Raw genomic sequence first — 27728 nt, 5'->3', positions numbered from 1 at the left:
TGGGTGAGTAGAGGGATGGCTAGGCCAGCGATGGGAGTACGGTGGGGCGGTGAGTCCTGCGCGGCAGCACAGCCGGCCGCGGGGAGGAGGGAGCAGGCAGTCCGCCGGCGCTTGTTTGAGCGGCTGGAGCAGGAAGAGCAGAGATTGAAGAAGCACGACGGCCGTTGGATGGACATCCAACAGTATACAGGCCATCTGTGGAAAGCCTCAAATCTGTGGAAAACAGCATACAGCCCATCTGCCATTATTTCAAATAATTTACAGCCCATTTGCTAATTCTTACGGGTTTTTTTGGAGCCCATATTCTTTATGTTAGCATTACAGCCCATATTGTGGCCACGGTTAAAAAATTATACGAAATTTTGCATATGTCGGTGCGGTCTGAACTGTTTTTAATCCCGAAATTTCGAGTCACATTCAGACTGATTTTAAAAATAAATGTATATCAATATAAAATCCAATAAATTGTCCATGCATAAAAATCAATGCAATTTAAAATCTCGAAATGAAAAAAAGATATTTGAAAATAATTGCCGGTTTGATGTGTTTTAAAAATGTACAGCCCATTTCTCATTACTGATAGGCCATTTTCTCGGCCAGCCGAATGAAGCTCTCCTCGTCTTGAAAGATTTGCAGCCCAACAGGCCTGATAAAGCGACTTACTTGACAAATCACAAAAGAACTGGGCTAGCCATTTTCAGAAAGAAAAAAAACTACTGGGCTGGTCTGTGGTAAACATAAAAGAAAAGGCTGTCTAGACAGGCCAGAGTGTCCCGCACAGCCCAGTTGACACCCTGCTTCCGTCTCAAAAACAAATTAGATAAATGCCACTCCAATTATGGCGATTCATAAAAATGCCACTGCAATTTCCAAACTTTGAAAAATGCCACTGCAATTTTTGCAAACTTTGAAAAACGCCACTGCAGTTTGCAAACTTTGAAAAACGCCACTCCAGACTTCGAAAAATGCCACTAGAAATGGCATGAAATGGCATTTTTCAAAGTTTGGAAATTGCAGTGGCATTTCTCGGATACACCAGATTTGGAGTGGCATTTATCAAATTAACCCAAAACAAAAATAACTGGACGAGCTGCTGGGTCCCTGGTGTCAGCCGCTCGTTGTGCAATTCTCTCGTTTATTGACTACGTTGACAATGGCATGGGACCCAGATGTTAGAAATCCACTAGGAGGAGCCATTTTTTTATTGGCTTGAAATAAGGAGGCACTTGCTTGCGTACTGCCATGACCTTGGCGGGTCCCTGCTGTCATCCTCTCCACGTACAATCATCTCCTGATTGTGTACGCGTCAACTTGCTAGGCCCACAAGTCAGCCTCTAAACCATGGAGGACAAATACAACCCATTTTCTCTGCGTACAGTACCAGTTAGTCGTGCTTCAAAACTGATCGGCACGCCATTAAAAAATAAAGGTCGATAACTAATGCGGCACCTCGGGCCAACGCGGCCAGATCGCATTTTGCACGAGAAAAAACACACCATGTTTCGTTGACATGTGGTCCCGTTCCAACATATCAGTGAGACGACGGCGAGTAGTAGGAGTATTTCCGAACGGACGTGTAGGCCGGGGCGCCTCTTCGTGAACCGTGGCAAACTCGCAACCGTCCACCGACTCTTCGCCTTTCCCTCTCGATTTGGAACTGCTGTCGCACGCTCTTCCTCTCCCTCCTCCATTTTCCTTCAGCCCTTCACCCTTTCTTCTGCCATTGTTCGATCGTCTTCTCCATGGAGGGAACAGGCCGGAAACGACCCCGTTATTCTTGCCCCGATCTGAAAGATGACGTGGTGGAGGAACTCATTGATCGGTGCGACGTCATCACCTTGGCTAGCATGGCAGGTTCGTTCAAGCCCATTCTCGACTCAACTAATAACATCATTACAAAGAACCCAAGAGTCAAGGAGCGGTTTGATCTCCCCTATCTTCTTCGCCGTGACCCTGATGACTGGCGCCGGCACGACGGAGGCCTCGCCCTGTGCCAGTTGATGCCGCTTGATAATGATACGTATGATGTTAAGATGCCATCGCTTGAGGGAAAGGCTTGGGCGGGCGCAAATGGAGATTGGGTTGTTTACATTGGGTCCAACTGCGAGTGGGAACTTGTGAATGTGTACACTCGTCATCGGGTTCCACTTCCAAAAATCTCAGCACACTGCCCAGAGGTTGAGCACACCGGTAATGTACACACGTTCAAATACGATCATGGTGACTGTCTTCTACAGAAGATAGCAATTTGTCGAGTTCCCAACCGCTCTTGGAATTACAACAACTATCAAGTTGTTGCTATCTTCGACAAGCTTGTTGCCGTCCTTCGTGGTTCGACTCGATGGATATTGCTCAAAAATCAGTTTCTGTACACGGATGAGTACTGTGATGCAATTCAATACGAGGGCCTTGTGTTTGCTGCCACCACTCGTGGCACTGTTTTTGCATGGCATCCTAGTAGTTTCGGTACGTTTGTCTTCCACCGTAATTATAATTGTTTCATCCACATGCATGCGGGTTAGCAAGTTTCCCTTTACTAATTAACCTTCTTCTTGTGTTTCCAAGGTCCTGTGAACATCCCACCACCTATACTTGAAAATTTTATAACCAAGGGGGAGATGCCGATGGTGATGATCACGAGCAGCGCCCATATACTCTGTGGCGCCTGGCAACTAATTCCGATGGATCACCTCTTCTTGTGTGTATACAGCCCACTGATGATGTTACTGCTAAGGAAGCAGGTGTCTCCCATGGTCGCACTCTCCGGACCTATTCCAACACCCGTTGCATGGTATTCGGGATGGATACTAGTGTGCTAGCGCCAACTCCTTCTCCCTGGCACAGAATTGATAGTCTTGGAGAAAACTCGCTCTTCCTTGGACAAAACTATCCGATGATGGTGAAAGGCGATCCAACTGCTGTTGACACATTTATGAGAAGCAACTGTGTCTATACCTCGGACATTTGGGTGGTTCCCTACCCTGGTACTGATATAGTAGGCCGCTTCAGCCTGGATGATCAGTCCTGCGTTGGTCTCCAGATCGACAACGGATGGCCCGTCCCAGAGAATCACTTGTGGTTCAAAGCAAGCGTTTCCAACGCCGCGGAATGGTTGAGTTGAAGTTCATTTCATGGCTTGTTATTTGTTGTGTGGTGAAAACTTTAGTATTTATAATGTATCCTCGTTGTCGATGTGGGTTGATGACCTGTTGTATGTAATAAAATGATATGCCTGTGATAAACTTACTAAATTTATGAATGACTTTCGAGTCGCTTCTCTGAGTGAGTGGTGCGACGAGGCAAAAAAATATTTTCGAATACATAATTGTACGTGCATTGCAACAGGTTATCGGATGAGGCCAATCAACAATAGTAGTACACTATTTGTACTAGCTTCACATGCTTCGCGCGTCGGGCGGGTGTTTTTACTGTAGCCATATGTTAATGTGTTCGTTGTACATAACCAGCACCTCGAATCCTTGATACTAGTATACTATATAGTAGTAGGAGTAAGTAGTAGGAGTAGTAGGGTGGCATGGGCTAGAACAAGCATTCACGTCCAGGAGTACGGCACACGCCACCACCACGACATCCATCTGACACCATATTATTTCTTGGAGTCCGTGCTAGAGCAATCTCTTCAACCTCGTCGTTTCTCTAACTTCAGCCATCACGCGGCGGGCGAGGTGGGGGTTTGCCGATAGTCGGTTTCCTTAACTGCGGTCCCACTTGTAAGGCCAACTCCAACGCACGACCCCAAACGCACCTCCGTTTTGCACGAACTCCAACGATAATTTTGACTAGAAAAGCAAGACCAAAGAAAACAAGAACCACAAGAATACATTTTACTACTCCTGTAAGTTGGATTAGTGCCTTCTCGATGCATTCATTGTTGATCTGCGGAGGCTCGATCTTGCGTCTGTGCTAGCTAAAAGTGATAGAACATCTACTAAATTGTGCTCTATCAATATATGGATGTACTCTTCTTCCCAATACAAAAACTTGCATCCATTCTACTCCCTCCGTTGCACAATACATGCCTTCTATTTGTCAAAATATATATGTATCTAGACATGTCTTAGTATATAGGTACATCCATTTTTGGACAAATGGAAGTCAAGTATTTTGGAACGGAGGGAGTACACAATAAAATTTTTAAGTTAGCACAACTAGTCTAATCCGAGAGCAGAACCGAAGATTTGGTCGGGTTCTTCCTCCTTTTGCCGACACGTGGGACATCCAGCATCCAGGTCGTGTCATGAAAGAAAATAGAGTGGTAGTTGAAGCCACGAGATGTGCATCTTGGGTTAAACTGTAAATAGAATCTTACTACTCTTGAGTAACTCCAAAAGCGGCCACCGAAGATCTTTATTGGATTTGTTTTTCATCACCAGCACGTCGAGGTGAAAGATGTGCAGGTTCAGTGGGTCCTCTTGCGTTTTCACTGACATGTGGGGCCGCATGTGAGAAAACAGACGATGGGCTCCGCGCGTCCGCTGGCTGGCTGAGAAGAGAGATAGAGGAGGGCTGAGCACGGACTGCAGGAAATTTGTTCTACGTACCTCGATATAGGCTCGATATAGTGGGGTGGCATGGGCCATAACTAGCATTCACGTCTAGCAGTACGGCACACGCCACCCACACGAGTCCCATCCGACACCAATTTTCTTGGAGTCCGTGCTACAGCCATCTCTTCTCCCTCCTGTTTTCTCAGCCATCGCGCGGTGGGCGGGGTGGGGGTTTGCCGATAGTCGGTTTGCTCAACTACGGTCCCACTTGTAAGTGAAAATGCAACACCGCACGCATTCCCGCTTGAGCGGCGTGCCGGACCAACCGTGTGGGGGTGCGACGCGAACACGGCAGGCTTTTCCTTTTGAACTCGTAACTTGTAAAATTTGGTTCTGCTCCATGGCGCGACCGATAGATAGAAAATAACGATTTTGCCTAGAGTAATGAGAAGTTTGGTTCTGGCGCCGTTCATGCATGGAGTACGTACGAAAATTATGAAGTTGATGCGAAAGGTAAGATAATTACTGTAGTATCATATACTACTACATGGATTTGACGGGAAGATAAAAATACATACGGATCCATCAACGTTCAACGACATCCTCACGCCCTAGTGCGCCGGGTCACCAACCGACGTGTGAGGAGCAGCGGCGTTGGCGGCGAGCTCAACGTGCTTCTGAATAGTGCCATCCAAGGTTGCCCTACGCTCCAAGAAGGCTGGCGTCCTATCGTCCTCCTCTTGCATGTAGTAGTCCTTGTGGACGATTTGTGCGTAGACGTGGGTGATTATGTCGATGGTGTCTTGCTTTTCTACATGTACTGAACTACTACGGAGCGCATGCATGTGTGTACCCGGGGTGGAAGCACTGCATGCATGTGTGTACACATTATTCCCTCTAGTAATAGACACCGTGCTATAACTACCAATGCTATTTTTCAGGCCGATTGCTAGTCGCCTTGGTCCCATGGATTTTTTTTCTTTTTTCTAAAGCGCGTTGTATAAACAATGACGGATGAAGTAGTATGAGCGGATTCAAAGAAGAGTGTATTGATGGTTGCTTCTTCAGAGCAACTTACAGTGGGAAAGGTGGGGCTTATGATTTGACTGCTCATTACTCACTATTAATGCGACGCAACGACCGGCCTGAGTCTCCCATGCGGTTGTGTACTACCCCCTCGGTTCTTAAATATACTCCGGAGTATTTGTCTTTCTAGAGATTTCAACGAGTGACTACTCAAATATTTGTCTTTTTAGAGATTTCAAATGGACTGGCACATACGGATGTATATAGACATATTTTAGAGTGTAGATTCACTCATTTTGCTCCGTATGTAGTCACTTGTTGAAATCTCTGTTAAGACGAATAGAATATTTAGGAACGGAGGGAGTACACATACGAAGCAAATGGAGTGAATCTACACTCTAAAATATGCACGTTTGAAATTTGTAAAAAGACAAATATTTAGGAACGAAGGAGTATAATTTTGTGCATGGCACATGGACCCGGATGATGAAGAGGCTTCTGGCAATGCTATCAAGCTTCCATCATTTGTTTACATAATTGACATACTATACAAATAATTTTTCCAGTGACATGAAATTGTACAATGGTGTGAGCTTTCAGCTTTTGTTTCGCGTGTCTTGCCATCGATGCTCTTTCGGAAACAATAAAAAACTAACTTCCTTGCTAATGCATGTCAATTATTAGCAGATCAGAGCTAATAATTACATCACAACTGAAGACAAAGTTGTGAGAAGGTGTTAAATTAAAATTGATTCATGCTTTCATTGGCAGCAACACCCCCCCCCCCCATTAACTATAGAGGTACAATGGCTGGTATATGTGTGGAGGAGGAGAGAGGCCTACCTCATGTATTAAGGAGATCGATCTGCCTCATGTATTAAGGGAGATCGATCGGCATCCATGCATATGTGCAGGAGATGAATAAGGTTGGGAGAGAGACAGAGCTAGAGTGTTGGAGGGGGTGGTAGTGGAGTTGCTTCTAACAAATGGTGGGATGGGCTTGCTAGATAAACGGAGGGCACGCCCGCAATATCAATAAGAGAGGAGATGGCTGCTTGTTGTCTGTGCACGTGCGTGTGAGAGACGGGTTAGGAGGCATGCACGAATGATGAGGGGGGACGATGTGGCTGTGGTAAGCAGACGTAACTACATAGGAAGATCAATCGCCCTTTGTAAGAGAAAGGAGAGACATAACTTGTGAGGTACGTCGATCGATGGGGGGGTAGTTAAAGTCGATCTAGGTATATGTTGGGAGATCGATCATTATACATGCACGTGTGTGTTAGAACAAATAAGGCACGAGGAGAAGGATAGAGAGAGAGGGATGCATGTAGGAGGTGGTACGAGAGGCATACTATATCGAGGGGGAGGAGTGTGTGAGTACGAGAACGATGAAAAGAGTGGTGGGAGTGAGGCATGGACAGTGACAAGAGAAGAGGGGAAGCTTGTGTTTGTGCTAGGCACACCTGGCTAGAGAGGCATTTCGATCGATGTGTGCCGTAAAGAAGGAGCTGGGGGGCCTACACACACCGTGGGTGAACGACCTAAAGTGAAAAGACGAATTTGCGCGATGGAGCTAGAGAATGCTGAGGGGGGTGAGAGGGATGCGGGCGTGTGCATGCACAAGAGAAAGTTAGCGCTAGCTACAAAGATAAGAGGGTTGTGTGGGTTTAAAAGATGAATAGAGATCATATATACTTCATTATAAAAAGCGAATTCAGATATTTGAAGAATTTATCATAGTGTTTCAAACCGACGGATGTGTGAATATATATAACGGTGATACACATGGTGTGGTTATGAACATGGTATACTACATTTAATACATTTTATCTCTACTCTTATAAAAAAACGGAGTTGTTGATAATGGTGTGCCTGCCATCCTGCATTATAGGCCATCTGATTTATATCTGGCGGATAGCAAGGAAACTATGATGGTTGAAGTTGGCAACAATCATGATTGTAGATTCTTATTGAAATAGAGAAACAAATTCAAATTTAGTTCGAATTGCAGCGGTAGTATAGACATTTGGAATGCACTAAAATGTTGGTATGAGTAGGTTACATGCATTATACAGCAAGCGAAAAAATTTAATCAGACATAACATGGATTCGTACTCCCTCCTTCCATCTATATAGGGCGTGATGAGATTTTTAAGACCGCCTTTGACTATTGGAAAGATTAATAGTACATGACATGCACAATGTGAAAAATATATCATTGAAAGAACCTTTCACAGACGAATTTAACGGTGTGCTTTGTGTAAGTTGCATGTCATATATCATTGCTCTAATATTTGGTCAAAGTTAGCATCGAAAAACGCATTAGGCCCTATATAGATGGAAGGAGGGAGTAGCTTTGAATAGCATTTGTATAGTAAAACGGGGCAAGACTCTCTCTTTGTGTGGTGTGAATAGTTTTATTTTTTTCGTTTTCTTTTTGGTTGAGGGAACTGTGAATTGATTTGGTACGTACAAGTACAATATTACTACACGTTAGGCTTGTCCCTAAATTCAACCCGCATCTTGTTATATCCCGAAAATTCAGATATCGTGCTCCCAAAACTGGCGCCTTCACAACCAGTGGCTTGCTATCCCGAAATTAAAACGCGCGCAAAAACTCCCTCCAGCTGCCAAATCCCGACACACGAAATCCCCCTTCTAACCCTGAGCCGAAAGGGCCGCTAGTTCAAATCGGTGGTGGGTACTTTTGTAACACACCCTACATTTTGGACAAGTGCGTTCCTAAGTCATGCTTCACCCCCTCCCATCGCCCCCTTTTCGCCATTCAAAATCCCAGGCCGCCATAACCTCTCCGCTCCAGCCGCGAAACCCCACCCTCCTCCGTCCGTCACGTCACCTCTGCCCAGCCGGAGCCTCTTCCCCGACGATGTCGTCCACCGCAACAGCTCGACGTCCCTCGTCCACCTCCCCGGATGAGGATCCGTCATCCATCTCACTGTCCCGCCAGTTCAGCCGCCCCGTCCTCCACCTCCAAGGAGTTGCTCCGACGATCGTGTCATCTATCGCGGCTGCTCCAGCCCCACAGCGTCGCCTTAACCTGCTCCACCAGAACCGCAACATCCTCACTGATTCCTCGGACGAAGCCGAGGCCTACTCAGCGCCACCAAAGAGGTTGTACACTCATTGCATCGCACCTTCTCCTTAACTCGACCTCCCGATGCCGACGGTGCTCCATCCCGCACCCCCATGGAGCGGCTACCTTGAAGCCGGTGCCGCGCGCGACATCTCCATGGCGGCTCTCCCCCAGTGCGAGGCCCCTTCGGCGGCGGTGTCCATACCAGCAGGATCTGCTGTTGTTGCTCCGGCTCTCACTCGATCACTCGCTCGCCCAGCTGCTGCTGTTGCTGCTCTCCCCCTCGCTTGTGCTGCTGCTCTGCTCCGGTTAAGCCACACTTCAGTCGACTGAATTGACTTTTGGGTCAGTCGATTTTCAGGGGTTGGGGGGCTCGCCGGAGTTAAGGAAGAACCACCCACGGCGGGGACGGGGGCTTGCCAGAGAGGTACCCCACTATCTATCTTAGGGTTCAGGGTGGGGGTGGGGGGCTAGAGGGCTGGCCGGGGCGGCGGTGGCGAGTTGTTTCGGGGCGGCGAGGCGGCGCTGGGGCCGGCGGTTCGGCCGGTGGTGGCTGGAAGCTCAGGGGGTGCAGGTTGAAAATGAACTGCAGGCCCTCCCTAAACTACATGTCAAGTGCCTCTCTGCTACCATTGTGTAGTTTCGACAGTAGCATTCAGATTCCACAGTAAATTTCAGTTTCGACAGTTAAGTTCAGAGTCAACAGTTTTTACCTCATCTGTTGTAGTCAGGTAGTTTTTGGTGATGTTAATTTTACATCCATTTTACATCATCTATTGGAGATGCTATTAGAATCCCACTTGAGATTGACGATGTCTGTCTTGTGCTGCTTCAGCCTTGATGTCTTACGGCTCACCGGAGCTGCTCCAACGACAGAACGATCCATCACAACAGAGCAGTGCCCTGGACGCCGTCTACAGATTCCTCAGATCTTCCTCCACACCTCCGACATCCACCTCTACCTCAACTGCTTCAGCGACCAACCCAATGATGCTAAGGTTGACACGGCTACGGCAAAGAGGTTGTACACTTGTTGCATCACTTATTACTATACATTCACGTCGATCCATTAGGGCTATTTTGGTTCAACAGAAAAACATCGATCCACTGGTTGTTACCATCACTCTAAATTTCTGCATGCTCTCCTTACATAATCTCACCATATTTTTTCGTATGCATGTCAGATATTGTACACAGTCATGCTGAACATGTAGAGAAAAAGAGAAGAGTTTTGCACGGCAATACAATGTCATGCAGACATCGCTCCATGGTGGGTTCAATGGCAAACCCTCCCCACCCCTCTCCAGATTGTAATCGAGAGGAAGATATCTGTTCTGAGGCGGATTCGAACGCCGCTGACCACTCATATTTACCCCCCCCCCCCCCCCCCGCCCCCAAGGTGTTTGCTCTACCTTGGCATGATGATGTTAGTCATATCATGCATATGTTGCCATGCAGTGCCTACTTTTGACATCATATATGTCATCCGCTTAGTTTAGACATGTTCTGTAATGCCACCTATTTAGTTTCTATATCATATATGGGAATTATGCAGTCTCATGTCTTTTAGCCAGCCATAATATATGTGAAATGTGCAATGCCATCCTGTTTAACCAGGCATCATATATTTGAATGATATCTTGCCCATCCTTTTCTTCATTACATTTCCATTTGTCGACAATGTTTGTACATTAAAGTACTCTTCCTGTGAATCAGCCATTTGGGTGGGAGATGGAAAAATCTGGAGTGAAAACAAGGCCTTCAGAGCAGACAGTGCTACTTGCGAAGCAGATCTCTTGTTGGGTCCCGATAGCTCCTTAGAGATGGATTCAGAGATAGATGACCAGTCCTATTCCCCCACTGAGGCGTATGCTCTAACTTGACACGGTTATACTGCTCATATCATGCATACGGTGTCTTGCATTGCATAGTTTAGACATCATATACACAATATTCAACACCATGTTCTTAGTTTAGACATCATATCGAATGCCCTCTGTTTAGCATACAAATCACATATGTGAGTTAAATGATGTGATCCTGATTACTTAGATAACCTGTAGGTGAATTATGTCATGCGATCCTGTTTAGTTATTCATCATATCTTTGAGTTATGTTATGCTATGCTATCCAGTTTAGATAGACATCATATATGTGAAATTATGTCATGCTATCTGTTTTAGTTAAACAATATACATGTCAACTATTTCATGCCCTCTTTTTTCCACACTATCTATTGCATCTGTCTCTCATACAATGTCTGTACATTCAACTATGTTTCCTGTTTATTAGCCATTTTAATTGGAGCGGGTGATGCCAGTATCTAGCGGACTAAAAACACGGTCTTCAAATAAAATAGTGCTACCTCTTGGTGGAGATAGCACCCCGGTTGTACATGCACAAGAACCAGCCCTACCACACATAACCCAAACTCTCGCAGATTGTACCCCTACTACGATGGACAGAGAACCAGCTTCACCCAATCTAACCCCAACCCCAGCCGATAGTAACCCAGTTCCTGTTGACACAGCACCATCTCCACCACAGAGCTCCCAAACAAGAGCAGTTAGTAAGGCAGCTCCAGTGCCCAAAGGGCCAGTACTATCACGGCGAACCCCAACTCCACCAGTTAGTACGCCTATTCCTATGGAGGAAGCACAACCAGCTAGTCGTAGTTTAGCATCTATCGCATTTGATGTTGTTAAATCGTATGTGTGTATCTTCCCATCTTGGAAATATTATACTGAAGATGAAGGAAAATGCCAGTTGCAGGTGTTTGTCCAGGAGTTATGTGTAAGTAATGTTATTCATGGCAATTACTTTGCTTCGTCCCATACATCCTACCTCCATGATGGTTATAATACAGCAAATTTTCCCATTTTTCTCTATAGAGAAGGACCGATTTGGAAACTCAGGATGAGGTAACCAGTGCTAATACCTCTGCTATCTTCAAGAATGCTTGGTGGCAGTGTCAGAATTACCTGAAGAAAACGTACTTCACCAGCAAAGAAACTCATCAAATTCCCTTACGTTCTCCTGAGACACATTTACTGGACGATGACTGGGAACGCCTTGTTCTGTACTCGTCCCGAACCAAGAATGTGGTAAGGTCTATGAGCTCATTTTCTATTTTTAAGTATTATATTCTTGCGTCTTACTATACTCTGTTCATGTAGAACAAGTGCCTAAACCTGAAGAACAACTATTCTAATTTAAGATTCCATTGCTACCATAGGACATAGATATATGTTTGTTTGATGCTTTTATTATGTACTAGTACTTGGCAATAGAAGACTTGGTAGTTTAATCCTGTCCACCTTACTAATGAACTGGTTCACCGAAATGAGTTTCATATACTAGTACATGCTAAACTTGTTATGTGTCTGCTTGTTTCTTCTTTTAGAATGCTGACAGAATATTGGGGAAGAGTGCCTTATTAAGCAACGGTAAAGGAAGTAATGCAGATAAGGTTCAGGATAGTGACACATCCTGTCTTGGTTTAGTGTTGGAGTTACTGGCCACTACTGCTTGCACAAGCTATTCAAACTCACTGTCTGAATCAGTTCAGTTTCTTGAGTCTCAACTACAAGCTGAAAGACATCGATCAGCTGTGCTGCGACAAGAAGCGGAAGGACTGTGGAAGTCCCTGGAGCATTTAGATGCATACTTTCTGGTGCAATAGCAAGCGTTGGAGGATTTTAGCGCCAAATAGGACAAAGCTAATCAGCTTGCTAAGCTTATTGCCAGCATGGTGGATACCCAGGATAACGTTTCTTGAGCTCTTCTGAAGTTGTTTCAGTTATGCTCTTGTTTTGCTGCCACGTTTATTTGCACTGGTGGCCAATTTTGATGGCTAGTGTATATGATATGCTGCTTTGTTCCCTATATTTGCACTGGTGGCGGACTTTGATGCCCAGTGGATGTAATATGTGTAATAGCCGTGATAGCCTAGCGTTAGTTGTTTGCTTATTTATTTCCTTGTTGTCTTGTTTATTTGTTTGCTTGTAGTCATTGCAGTTCTTTTTCCGCGGTTAACTAGTGGCTGCAATAACCTATTTTTTAAAACTAGGCCACAATAACCATGGGCTAATATTTACTGTAGTGACACTGGGCCTCCTACGGGCCGTAGAAATAGTGGGCCTTCTACGGGCCGTAGAAACAGTAGGCCTTCTACGGGCCGTAGAAACAATGGGCCTTCTACGGGCCATATCATCAATGGGCCTTATACGGGCCGTATGATCGATTGGCCAAACATGAGCCAATAACAGGCCGCATTATGGCCGTAAACGGGCTAGAGTTGGAATCGTCCGTTCATGGGCCGACCGTAACGGGCCATCGTTAATAGGTCGTATTTGATGACGCTATGAAAATGGCCCAACGTATTAACTGACCACAAATGGGCCGACTGTAACCACGGGCTGAATTTGGCCCACAAGCAGAAAATGACAGTAACAGGCCATAAGTAAACGAATGCTGGAAATGAGCCCAAGAATAAATGGGCTCTGAGAAGGCCGAAAGACAACATGGGCTGGAAACGGCCCAATGGAATAACGGGCCGTTAATGGGTATAAAGTGATACACTGTTCATTACGGGCCAGTTTCACCACGGGCCGTTAATGGGTGTAAAGTGATACACTGTTCATTACGGGCCAGTTTCACCACGGGCCGTTAATAGGCCAAGAGTTACATAGGGCCTCATATGGGCCGAAATACGTCATGGGCCATACATGGGCCAGAAGTGAAAATGGGCTGGAATCATATTGGATGGCCCAGATGATGCTACTGGGCCTAATTTGGATAGGGCGTAACGGGCCTTGGTTTAGCGGGCTGTAAATGGGCTATATGCGAACAGGCCGTTAACAGGCTTTCCATGGGCCGGCCCGCCACCTTTTGACCATGTCAAATGGGCCGGCCTTTTCACAGGAATGGGCCTCTGTTGGGCCGTGCCACGTGTCGATGTATCATAGGCGCCTATCTAACCCACTGACGAGCTGACACGTGTTTCATCCGGCCAATAAGAATTTTGCACGTGGAAATTTCCCATTGGTCGGGGCTGTTAACGGGTTATCGGATCCAAAACCCGACCCGATAGCTTAACGGCGTTCCGTTACGGTGGATGCCACGTGTCGGTCACCCTTGACAAAGCACTTCTGTGACGCGTGATTTATCGTCATGGAAGTGGACACTTCTGTGATGATAATTTTGGTAATGTCATGGAACACTTCTACGACAGCATAGGTATGACTATCTTGATTCTGTCATAAATTTGTCATGGATGTATATGCATGACAAAAAAAACGACCTACTGTGACAAACACGTATCATCACGGAAGTGTATTTTTATTGTAGTGTCTGCACGAATTTATTTAATGATCTGATCCTTTTTGGAAACGCTGCTGCTCGTGGCGTTGCTGCTCCACATAGAAATGCCAAGCTAGGCAGGGTTGCTGCCCTGGCCCATGGTCAGATCGAGCTTGCATTGATCGCAACGTGGCAGGCTAGAAACTCCGAGCCAGCCAGCGTTGCTAGAAATGCCACAGGTTGTGGTGTTTCTAATCTAGATATTTTAAGTGGTCGTGGGGATCTCACTCACCACTCACCACTCACTCTCTTCTCCCCCACCATCCTACCCCGAGCTCTTGCCTTTTTTCCCTTTGTCTCCCCACTTGAACCCTCTCAAATCGATTGCGTTGGTCCGTGGATCTGGTGTCATTTCCGTTCCTTGAGGTAATCTCCTTCATCTCACAATTTTTTACTGGTTGGATTTGTCTATTTGGATGTTTTTTTCATGTGGTTCTGATACGTCTCCAACGTATCTATAATTTTTTATTGCTCCATGCTATATTATCTACTATTTTGGGCAATATTGGGCTTTATTATCCACTTTTATATCATTTTTGGGACTAACCTATTAACCGGAGGCCCAACCCAGATTTGCTGTTTTATGCCTATTTCAGTGTTTTGAAGAAAAGGAATATCAGACGTAGTCGAAACGGAACGAAATCAACTGGAGAAGTTATTTTTGGAAGGAAACACACCTATTGGACTTGGACCCCACGTCAAGGAAGGAACGAGGTGCTCACGAGGGTGGGGGCGCCCCCCCTAGGGCGCGCCCCCCTTGTCTCGCGGGGCCCTCGTGGCTCCCCTGACGTACTTCTTCCGCCTATATAACTCCACGTACCCTAAAACTTCCAGAACGCACAATAGATCGGGAGTTCCGCCACCAGAAGCCTCCGTAGCCACAAAAAACAAATCTAGACCCGTTCCGGCACCCTGCCGGAGGGGGCAATCCTTCTCTGGTGGCCATCTTCATCATCCTGGTGCTCTCCATGATGAGGAGGGAGTAGTTCTCCCTCGGGGCTGAGGGTATGTACCAGTAGCTATGTGTTTGATCTCTCTCTCTCTCGTGTTCTTGAGATGTTACGATCTTGATGTATCGCGAGCTTTGCTATTATACTTGGATCCTATGATGTTTCTTCCCCCCTCTACTCTCTTGTAATGAATTGAGTTTTCCCCTTGAAGTAATCTTATCGGATTGAGTCTTTAAAGATTTGAGAACACTTGATGTATGTCTTGCCGTGGATATCTGTGGTGACAATGGGATATCACGTGATTCACTTGATGTATGTTTTGGTGATCAACTTGCGGGTTCCGCCCATGAACCTATGCATAGGGGTTGGCACACGTTTTCGTCGTGATTCTCCGGTAGAACTTTGGGGCACTCTTTGAGGTCCTTTGTGTTGGTTGAATAGATGAATCTGAGATTGTGTGATGCATATCGTATAATCATACCCACGGATACTTGAGGTGACATTGGAGTATCTAGGTGACATTAGGGTTTTGATTGATTTGTGTCTTAAAGTGTTATTCTAGTACGAACTCTAGGGTTGTTTGTGACACTTATAGGAATAGCCCAACGGATTGATTGGAAAGAATAACTTTGAGGTGGTTTCATACCCTACCATAATCTCTTCGTTCGTTCTCCGCTATTAGTGACTTTGGAGTGACTCTTTGTTGCACGTTGAGGGATAGTTTTATGATCCAATTATGTTAGTATCGTTGAGAGAACTTACACTAGCGAAAGTGTGAACCCTAGGCCTTGTTTCAACACATTGCAATACCGTTTACGCTCACTTTTATCACTTGCTACCTTGCTGTTTTTATATTTTCAGATTACAAAAACTATTATCTACTATCCATATACCACTTGTATCACCATCTCTTCGCCAAACTAGTGCACCTATACAATTTACCATTGTATTGGGTGTGTTGGGGACACAAGAGACTCTTTGTTATTTGGTTGCAGGGTTGCTTGAGAGAGACCATCTTCATCCTATGCCTCCTACGGATTGATAAACCTTAGGTCATCCACTTGAGGGAAATTTGCTATTGTCCTACAAACCTCTGCACTTGGAGGCCCAACAACGTCTACAAGAAGAAGGTTGTGTAGTAGACATCAAGCTCTTTTCTGGCGCCGTTGCCAGGGAGGTGAGTGCTTGAAGGTATATCTTTAGATCTTGCAATCGAGTCTTTTAGTTTCTTGTTTTATCACTAGTTTAGTTTATAAAAGAAAACTATAAAAAATGGAATTGGGTTTGTCTCATACGCTTCACCTTTTTAATATCTTTCGTGAGTATGATGGAAAGGATAATTGTGCTCAAGTGCTAGAAGAAGAAATCTATAAAATGTTTGGCACTAAATATTTGAATGATGAGCATGATTGCAATGTTGTTAGTATGAATTCCTTGAATATCCATGATGCCAATGATATGCAAAGCCACAAGCTTGGGGAAGCTATGATTAATGAAGATGATATTTTTAGCCTCTCAAGTTTTGATATGCAAAGTTGTTATGATGATAGCATGCCTCCTACTTATGATAATTATTGTGATAATACTTATGCTATAAAAAGTATTGATTATATTTATAAAACTTGTCATGATTATGATTACCCCTTCTCTGAATCTTACTCTTTTAATATGGAAACAATTTATAGTATTCGAGTTTCCTATGATACTCCCATTATTCATGAGAAGAATTTTGCTTGTGTGGAGAGTAATAAAATTTCTATGCTTGTAGATCATGAAAAGAATGCTTTAGGTGCTGGTTATATTGTTGAATTCATTCATGATACTACTGAAAATTATTATGAGGGAGGAACATATGCTTGTAGGAATTGCAATAATATCAAGTTTCCTCTCTATGTGCTTAAAGTTTTGAAGTTATGCTTGTTTTACCTTCCTATGCTAGTTGATTATTGTTCCCATAGGTTGTTTGCTCACAAAATCCCTATGCATAGGAAGTGGGTTAGGCTTAAATGTGCTAGTCATATTTTTCATGATGCTCTCTTTATGTTACAATTCTTATCCTTTATGTGAGCATCATTGGAATCATCATGCCTAGCTAGGGGCATTAAACGATAGCGCTTGTTGGGAGGCAACCCAATTTTATTTTTGTTACTTACTTTTTGCTCCTGTTTAGTAATAAATAATTCATCTAGACTCTGTTTATATGTTGTTTTATGTGTTTAATTAGTGTTTGTGCCAAGTAGAACCTTTGGGAAAGTCTTGTTGATCATGCTGTCAAAAACAGAAACTTTAGCGCTCACGAGAATTGCTTCCATTTTTATTTGGAGAGTGCTATTTCGTTAATTCTTTTTCCAGATGATTAATAGATAAATTCCTTAGGTCCAGCAATTTATTTGAGAATTTTATGAGTTCCAGAAGTATACTTTTGGTCCAGATTACTTCAGACTGTTCTGTTTTTGACAGATTCTGTTTTTCATGTGTTGTTTACTTATTTTGATGAATCTATGGCTAGTAAAATAGTTTATAAACTATAGAGAAGTTGGAATACAGTAGGTTTAACACCAATATAAATAAAGAATGAGATCATTACAGTAACTTGAAGTGGTGATTTATTTTCTTATACTAACGGAGCTTACGAGTTTTCTGTTAAGTTTTGTGTTGTGAAGTTTTCAAGTTTTGGGTAAGGATTCGATGGACTATAAAATAAGGAGTGGCAAGAGCCTAAGCTTGGGGATGCCCATGGCACCCCAAGGTAATATTCAAGGACAACCAAGAGCCTAAGCTTGGGGATGCCCCGGAAGGCATCCCCTCTTTCGTCTTCGTTCATCGGTAACTTTACTTGGAGCTATATTTTTATTCGCCACATGATATGTGTTTTGCTTGGAGAGTCAATTTATTTTGTTAGGATTTGCTTGATGTTATTTAGAACAATGTTTTGCACCTTTTATTTCAATAAAAGTGGCATTGATAGCCTTTACTATGCCTATGTTACAAGTATACATGTTGCTGTTTGAAAACAGAAAGTTTACCGCTGTTGCAATAATTCCCTAGAAAAGTCAGAATGTGATAAAATGTTGAAACCTTGTTCATATTAAGCTCTGATAAATTTAATACAGTGGGAATTTTATTTCATAATTTTTGGAGCTAGGGAAGTATGGATGTTGCAGAATTCTTTACATACTATCCTGTTTAGGCAGATTGCTGTTATGTTTGCATTGTTTGCATATGTTTGCTTCTTTAATGATTCTATTTGAGGATAGGACTATTAAATATGCAGTGGAATTTAGTATGAAATGTTGAATAATAATTTTAGTGATTTTCTACAGTAGAGTATGATAAGGTTTTTGCAATGGTTTATACTAACTTATCTCACGAGTCCTTGTTGAGTTTTGTGTGGATGAAGCTTTTGAGATTTAGGGAGACCGTGATATGAGAGGAATTAAGGAGACACAAAAGCTCAAGCTTTGGAATGCCCAAGGCATCCCAAGATAATATTTCAAGAAGTCTCAAGCATCTAAGCTTGGGGATGCCCCGGTTGGCATCCCACCTTTCTTCTTCAACAACTATCGGTTAGTTTCGGTTGATCCTAAGTTTTGCTTCTTCACATGATGTTTGCTATTCTTAGATGTCATTTTATTTAGTTTTGCTTGCTGTTTAAATAAAGTATCAAGGTATGAAATTATTGAATGGGAGAGTCTTCACATAGTTTCACAATTATTCGACTACTCATTAATCTTCACTTATATCTTTCGGAGTAATTTGTCATTTGCTCTAGTGCTTCACTTATATCTTTTAGAGCATGGTGGTAGTTTTATTTTGAATAAATAGATGAACTCTCATGCTTCACTTAGATTATTTTGAGAGTCTTAAATACCATGGTAATTTTCTTAAAATCCTAATATGCTTGGTATTCAAGATTTGTCAAACTTTATTTTGAGTGTGTTGAATACTAAGAAAAGATTGAAGCATGATAATTGTTTTGAGATATGGAGGCAATAATATTAAAGTCATGCTAGTTGAGTAGTTGTGAATTTAAAGAATGCTTGTGTTAAAGTTTGTAATTCCCGTAGAATGCACGTATGGTGAACTGTTATGTGACGAAGTCGGAGCATGATTTATTTATTGATTTTCTTCCTTATGAGTGGCGGTCGGGGACGAGCGATGGTATTTTCCTACCAATCTATCCCCCTAGGAGCATGCGTGTAATACTTTGCTTTGATAACTTCTAGATTTTTGCAATAAGTATATGAGTTATTTATGACTAATGTTGAGTCCATGGATTATACGCACTCTCACCCTTCCACCTTTGCTAGCCTCTCTAATACCGCACACCTTTCGCCGGTATCATACACCTACCATATACCTTCCTCAAAACAGCCACCATACCTACCTATTATGGCATTTCCATAGCCATTCCGAGATATATTGCCATGCAACTTTCCACCATCTAGTTCATCATGACACATTCATCATTGTCATATTTCTTAGCATGATCATGTAGTTGACATAGTATTTGTGGCAAAGCCACTGTTCATAATTTCTTCATACTTGTCACTCTTGATTCATTGCATATCCCGGTACACCGCCGGAGGCATCCATATAGAGTCATACTTTGTTTTAGAATCGAGTTGTAATCATTGAGTTGTAAATAAATAAAAGTGTGATGATCATCATTCAATAGAGCATTGTCCCAAAAAATGGCCAAAGAAAAAAAAGGCCAAAAAAGAAAATAAATAAAAAGGGGCAATGCTACTATCTTTTTTTCCGCACTTGTGCTTGAAAGTAGCACCATGATATAGCGAGTCTCATATATTGTGCTTCAAAGTAGCACCATGTTCTTCATATAGAGAGTCTCATATGTTGTCACTTTCATATACTAGTGGGAATTTTACATTATAGAACTTGGCTTGTATATTCCAATGATGGGCTTCCTCAAATTGCCCTAGGTCTTTGTGAGCAAGCAAGTTGGATGCACACCCATTAGTTTCTTTTGTTGAGCTTTCATACATTTATAGCTCTAGTGCATCCGTTGCATGGCAATCCCTACTCACTCACATTGATATCTATTGATGGGCATCTCCATAGCCCGTTGATACGCCTAGTTGATGTGAGACTATCTTCCCCCCCCCCTTTTGTCTTCTCCACAACCACCATTCTATTCCACCTATAGTGCTATATCCATGGCTCACTCTCATGTATTGCGTGAAGATTGAAAAAGTTTGAGAACATCAAAAGTATGAAACAATTGCTTGGCTTGTCATCGGGGTTGTGCATGATTTAAATATGTTGTGTGGTGAAGATGGAGCATAGCCAGACTATATGATTTTGTAGGGATAGCTTTCTTTGGCCATGTTATTTTGAGAAGACATGATTGCTCAGTTAGTATGCTTGAAGTATTATTATTTCTATGTCAATATGAACTTTTGTCTTGAATCTTATGGATCTGAATATTCTTGCCACAAGTAAGAAGAATTACATTGAAATTATGCCAACTATCATTCCACATCAAAAATTATCTTTTTTTATCATTTACCTACTCGAGGACGAGCAGGAATTAAGGTTGGGGATGCTTGATACGTCTCCAACGTATCTATAATTTTTGATTGCTCCATGCTATATTATCTACTGTTTTGGGCAATATTGGGCTTTATTATCCACTTTTATATTATTTTTGGGACTAACCTATTAACCGGAGGCCCAACCCAGATTTGTTGTTTTATGCCTATTTCAGTGTTTTGAAGAAAATGAATATCAGACGGAGTCGAAACGGAACGAAATCAACTGGAGAAGTTATTTTTGGAAGGAAACACACCTGATGGAGTTGGACCCCACGTCAAGGACGGAAAAAGGTGCTCACGATGGTGGGGGCGCCCCCCCTAGGGTGCGCCCCCTGTCTCGTGGGGCCCTCGTGGCTCCCCTGACGTACTTCTTCCGCCTATATAACTCCACGTACCCTAAAATTTCCAGAACGCACAATAGATCGGGAGTTCCGCTGCCAAAAGCCTCCGTAGCCACAAAAAAACCAATCTAGACCCGTTCCGGCACCCTGCCGGAGGGGGCAAGCCTTCTCCGGTGGCCATCTTCATCATCCCGGTGCTCTCCATGACGAGGAGGGAGTAGTTCTCCCTCAGGGCTGAGGGTATGTACCAATAGTTATGTGTTTGATCTCTCTCTCTCTCTCTCTCTCTTGTGTTCTTGAGATGTTACGATCTTGATGTATCGTGAGCTTTGCTATTATACTTGGATCCTATGATGTTTCTTCCCCCCTCTACTCTCTTGTAATGAATTGAGTTTTCCCCTTAAAGTAATCTTATCGGATTGAGTCTTTAAAGATTTGAGAACACTTGATGTATGTCTTGCCGTGGATATCTGTGGTGACAATGGGATATCACGTGATTCACTTGATGTATGTTTTGGTGATCAACTTGCGGGTTCCTCCCATGAACCTATGCATAGGGGTTGGCACACATTTTCGTCGTGATTCTCCGGTAGAACTTTGGGGCACTCTTTGAGGTCCTTTGTGTTGGTTGAATAGATGAATCTGAGATTGTGTGATGCATATCGTATAATCATACCCCACGGATACTTGAGGTGACATTGGAGTATCTAGGTGACATTAGGGTTTTGATTGATTTGTGTCTTAAGGTGTTATTCTAGTACGAACTCTAGGGATGTTTGTGACACTTATAGGAATAGACCAACAGATTGATTGGAAAGAATAACTTTGAGGTGGTTTCATACCCTACCATAATCTCTTCGTTCGTTCTCCGCTATTAGTGACTTTGGAGTGACTCTTTGTTGCATGTTGAGGGATAGTTTTATGATCCAATTATGTTAGTATTGTTGAGAGAACTTACACTAGCGAAAGTATGAACCCTAGGCCTTGTTTCAACACATTGCAATACCGTTTAAGCTCACTTTTATCACTTGCTACCTTGCTGTTTTTATATTTTTAGATTACAAAAACTATTATCTACTATCCATATACCACTTGTATCACCATCTCTTCGCCGAACTAGTGCACCTATACAATTTACCATTGTATTGGGTGTGTTGGGGACACAAGAGACTCTTTGTTATTTGGTTGCAGGGTTGCTTGAGAGAGACCATCTGCATCCCACGCCTCCTACGGATTGATAAACCTTAGGTCATCCACTTGAGGGAAATTTGCTACTCTCCTACAAACCTCTGCACTTGGAGGCCCAACAACGTCTACAAGAAGAAGGTTCTGTAGTAGACATCAGGTTCCTAACCCTAGTTTTGAACATTGTTCCATAATATGATGTTTGTAGTGTTTACTAATGAGTATTGTTGTTCTAGTAGTGTTTACTAATAGTGACGTTGATGAACAAACCTTATGGTTTGGGTTATGCTTAATGTCAGGATTTAGGGTTAGGGTTAGGGTCTGGGTAATGCTTAATTTGGATGAACAATGCTGTTCTTAGTGGTTTTGTATGCAATGTGTTATATTTTGCATTGTTTATTTCTTGTACTTATGTTCCCATTTTGTAGATGGAGAAGATTGTGGATCTTCATTATGTTGACAAAGCGGCATTTGTGAATGTTGATATTGTTGACAAGTATGAGGAAGTGTTGATATTTGTTGAGAGTCCTAGTTATGAAGAGGTTGTGGAGGAAATACGAACTAGATTAAAGTGGATGGATCCAAGTGACCAAGTTATATTTGTAGGAAGATATGATATTGGGATGGCACACAAGTGTCGAATGAAGACAATACCTATCAAGCCCAATTTCCATTGGGGTGCATATAAGGAGGTTGTTGCATCCTCAAAACTCTAATCACTCAAAGTGTTTGCAACTAAGGTGGTCAAGTCTCCTCTCTTTCATGTTGACTTGAACCAAACTGTTGGGGATATCACTATCAAGTATGTCCCGCCCAGGAGGGGCCGGGTCAATTATTATGACGATTCGTCTATAATGAAGCCCAAGGGTATACTAAGATGGCGGTTCATAGATAGGCTTGTAAGAGGCCCAAGTCCAGAGGCGGCTTAAGGCCCGTAAGTGTAAACCGCCATGTACATGTAGACTTTTAATGTAAGGCATGTAAGATATGCCACCGAGCCAGACATGTTGTATGAGCCGGCCGGGACTATGTAGGCCACAGGGCGTCGACCCATGTATATAAGGGGACGACCCGGCAGCGGTTTAGGGCAAGAAACATCAAATCGAAAGTCGGGCAAAGCGTGTTTGCTCCATGGTAATCGAAACCCTATCAATACCACCACAAACTGGAGTAGGCCTTTACCTTCACCGCAAGGGGCCGAACCAGTATAAACTCTTTGTGTCCTTTGCCCCGTTTAACCCCTTGAAGCTAACATCGTCGCAATGGCTCCACAACTAAGTCCTTCCATGAGGACATCTGTCGTGACACTTCCATGACAGTTGGCGCCTACCATGGGGCTAGCGCATGGTGGTTTTGAGTTCTTAAAGGGCAGCGTCGAAGGGCTCAAGGGATACGCTGTGGGCCGGATGACCAAGAGTTGTCGCGGCAAGCTCTACATCGACTATGCAGGCTGGGGCCCAGAGGCTGGCTCAATTGAGTATGGGTACCAGGTCCCCTTTGGCAGAATCCACGTCTTCATTGACAAGATTGGCGAGCCGGGCCCTGAGCCGGACATCTGCACCGACATCATCGAGACGGCTCAGCATGCATGACCAGCTAGGGCTCAACCCGCTGTAAAGCATGTCTTCGTTGGATTCACCCATGGGGTTGAGTTGGGAGGCTCTGTCTCTGGCGGTGAGACGGAAATCTGCTCTGAGGATGAGTCTACAGGCGAGACCAATTCAATGTATCAACTGCAAGATGGACGACTTGGGGGCTGTTCCGATGGCGATAGCATTCCAGACCCCCGTGAGCCACCAAACAGGGTGGCGATCTTCATGGCGGGCATCCAGTCGGTTCTTGGCTCGACAGCCGTCGCGGCTATGACTTCTAGTGCGGCTGCGGTCACGGTAGCCAGGGCTGGCGGTTCAGCTCGCCCGCCGGCTCAAGTCTTAACAGATCTATTGGACACTCTGGCGACTCTGATGGAGGTTGAGGTGACCCCAGACAACCAGGAGCAACAAAAGGTAGAAGTGGCTAAATTGCATGATGGAATAGCGCAAGCTAAAGTAGACTTAGTGGTAGAGAACGCTAAGATGGCTGCAGAGCAAGCCGTCTTGGACGCCCAAGCATAGCGGATTCAAGCAGATTCATATCGGCTTAGGGTAGATCAGAACGCTTTGCACGAAGTATTGAGGAGAAAGCACTGGAGTCGTTTGCCCCTGGTTTACGAGTCGAGGGACCTCTTCAACACCCCTGGAGCGGGGGCCAGTAACCCGCCGCTGGTAAATCAAATAGTTGAACCGCCAAGCCTGTCACGTATGAACAACACCCCGCCTCAGCATGTGATAACACCACCGGGTCATTACCCCACCCCTCTGGACAACATGATTGCTGCAGCTACGTGATTGGCGGCTCTACCAGATGAGGGTGAAACCCCAATGACGGTTGAAACCCGAAGGGCCAGGGAGCTTCTTCAAACAGCTTTGGTGCAGCAGCAGTCTTATTCTTATAGTCGTGATCGGATCCATGCAATCCCTCACCCAAGTCGGAGCTACATCAGGCACATTAACTCACCAGCGGTCTCAAGTATTAAACAGCACCGTAACCAGCCTCACGGGCATGACCTGGCGCGCAATGGAGTCAATGCACAGGATTTGGTGGACCAAGCTAGAGCACGTCGGGAGGCTGAGCTGGCGGCTCAACTGGCGGCTCATCAGCACGCGTCGGTTTACCCGACCGCTTCAATTGAGGTAGGTGTGACTTCTAAGGCTTTCAGTGTACCATGTCTAAAGGCAGCTATACAAAACGAGTGTCTGCCCAAAGACTTCAAAGGCCCTAGTAAGGTGCCTAATTACATGGCCGATCAACCCCCTGAGGCGTGGGTGGAAAGTTATGAGATGGCCAGCGAGGCTGTGTATGCTAAGTACTTCACCATGATGTTAGAGGGGACGGCTCGCACCTGGTTGAAAGGGTTGCCGACTAACTCCATCGGGTCATGGGCGGAGCTGAAGACCCGGTTTATCCAGAATTTCAAAGACACGTGCAACCAGCCTATGTCAATTGTGGATTTGGTTTCTTGTGTTCAGGCGGAGGGTGAATAAACAACCAGCTGGGTGCACCAGGTTTCGACCATCATCCATTCTTCGGATAATATAATTGTTGGTTCAGCGGTTCTGATGTTGGATAAATATTGTCGGTTCATTCCACTCAAGCAGAAGCTTGGGCGGCTCAAGCGTCATTGCAACGACATGGGGGAGATGATGGCGGCTCTTGTAAAATATGCTGATTCTGATGGTACCAAGGACACCGACTCTGAAGGTGAAAGATCGGGAAAGGGAAAGAAGAGTAACGACAGGAAAAGACAGCAGTACAACTCTACCAATCAGGGGCGGCAACGGTAAGCGCAAAGCTGATGACTTTGTGGCTAACACCGGTGCGCGCAATTATAACCAGCGTAGTAAGGGACAACTAGTTCCAAGGGCAGGATTTGACCTTGAAGCAATGTTAAATCAGTCGTGTCAAAAACATGGAACGGATCAGAAGCCGGCTACTCATTCATGGAAAGATTGCAGCATCATGAGAAGCTTTAGGGAGTCCATACAGTGCCACAATGGCCCGAATGGCGGATCAGGGTCCGGTTCTCATGGCCCGGGTCATGGAGGGTGGAGGTTCAAGTTTCGGGTTTCAAGGTCACAGTAACCAGTGTGGTTACAATCAGCAGAGTAATCAGGGAAGTCAACAGCAGCAACAGTCTGGTTATCAGAGCAATCCAAAGCAGTTGAATAGTGGGCAGTACCACGTTTTCACCACCAGTTTGTGTAAACGGGATCGAAAGCTTCACAAGAGAGCTGTGAATGCCGTTGAGCCAGCGGTGCCACGTTACTTACGGTGGTCAGAGCAGCCTATTGTGTGAGGTCGTGAGGATCATCCGCCCCGGGTTGATAATCCAGTTCACCTGGCTCTGGTGGTGGCGCCTCAGGTTGGGGGCTATAAGTTTACTAAGGTGCTCATGGATGCAGGTAGTAGCATTAACATCCTTTATTATGAGACCTTCCATCGCATGGGACTGACTAAGAATCTTAAGCTGTGAAACACTGTCTTCCATGGTGTGGTGCCGGGTAAGTCGGCCTACCCGGTGGGTAAGATAGCTTTGGAAGTTGCCTTTGGAGACGAGCATGATTCCCGATCTGAGACTTTAACCTTTGAAGTAGTCAAAATCAAAAGCCCTTATCATGCTCTGTTTGGGCGGCCGGCTTATGCTAAGTTCATGGCGAGGCCCCGTTATGTCTACTTGTAGCTTAAGATGCTGGGTTACAAGGGCACCATCACAGTGCATGGGAGTCGCAAGGTGGCCCTAGAGTGTGAGGAAGGGGATGCGGCTTATGCAAAATCAGTTTGTGCAATGGAGGAGCTGAAATTTTACAATGATAATGTTGACCCGGCAGACATGATGTCCTTGAAAAAGCCAACCACAGAGCATGATCCTTCATTAAAGTTTAAGTCGGCAGATGATACTAAATTGATTGACTTTGTCCCTGGAGACTCATCTAAATAGTTCAGCATCAGCGCTAACCTGGATCCGAAATAGGAAAGCACGCTCATCGAGTTCATCCGAGAGAACCGAGACATCTTTGCATGGAAACCTTCAGACATGCCGGGTGTACCGAGGGAACTCGTAGAGCACACTCTTAATATTGATCCGGAGTTTAAGCCGGTCAAGCAAGTCCTTCACCGAATTAACGAGGAGAGGCAGAAGGCCATTGGTGAGGAAGTGGCCCGGCTTTTGGCGGCCGAGTTTATTATTGAAGTTTTCCATCCTGAGTGGTTGACTAACCCGGTGCTAGTGCTTAAGAAGAACGGCACTTGGCGAATGTGTGTGGATTACACGAACTTAAACAAGGCTTGTCCAGCTGATCAGTTTGCTCTCCCTCGTATTGATCAAATCATTGATGCTACGGCAGGTTGTGAGCGTTTGAGTTTTTTGGATGCTTATTCAGGTTATCATCAGATCAAGATGGCGGTTAAGGACCAGGAGAAAACGGCTTTCATTACTCTGTTTGGAGCCCTCTGCTATGTATGTATGCCTTTTGGGCTCAAGAGTGCCTAGGCGACTTATTAGCGGTGTGTACAAAATTGCCTTCACAATCAGATTGGACGCAATGTTCATGCTTATGTAGATGATATTGTGGTCAAGTCAAGAGGGAAGGAGACCGTGATTGATGATTTGAAGGAGACGTTTGACAATCTCCGGGTCTACAAGATGATGCTTAACCCGGCTAAGTGTGTCTTTGGAGTACCAGCAGGCAAGCTCTTGGGATTTTTGGTTTCTAACACAGGCATTGAAGCTAACCCAGAGAAAATCAAAGCCATTACTTCCTTGGCTAAACCGGCGTGTATCAATGATGTTCAACGTCTGGCGGGTCGTATTGTAGCTTTAAGCCATTTCATAAGCCGGCTGGGTGAGAAAGCTATCCCCCGTCACCAGATGATGAAGAAGACGGATCACTTTGTTTGGAGTGATGCTGCTAATCAAGCGTTTGAGGATCTGAAGAAACAATTGGCTGAGCTGCCCGTGCTTGCTGCTTCTATTGATAAGGAGCCTCTGTTGTTATATGTGGTTGCTAATAGTCGGGTTGTCAGTGTGTCCATTGTGGTGGAAAGGAAAGAGGAAGGCAAGGAGTACCCGGTTCAACGACCAGTTTATTACATCAGTGAGGTGCTTA

The sequence above is a fragment of the Triticum aestivum genome, chromosome 1A (genome assembly GCF_018294505.1).
Source record: "Triticum aestivum cultivar Chinese Spring chromosome 1A, IWGSC CS RefSeq v2.1, whole genome shotgun sequence".
In the NCBI taxonomy this organism is placed as follows: Eukaryota; Viridiplantae; Streptophyta; class Magnoliopsida; order Poales; family Poaceae; genus Triticum; species Triticum aestivum.
The sequence above is the reverse complement of the archived record's forward strand: the minus strand, read 5'-3'. Positions refer to the sequence as shown.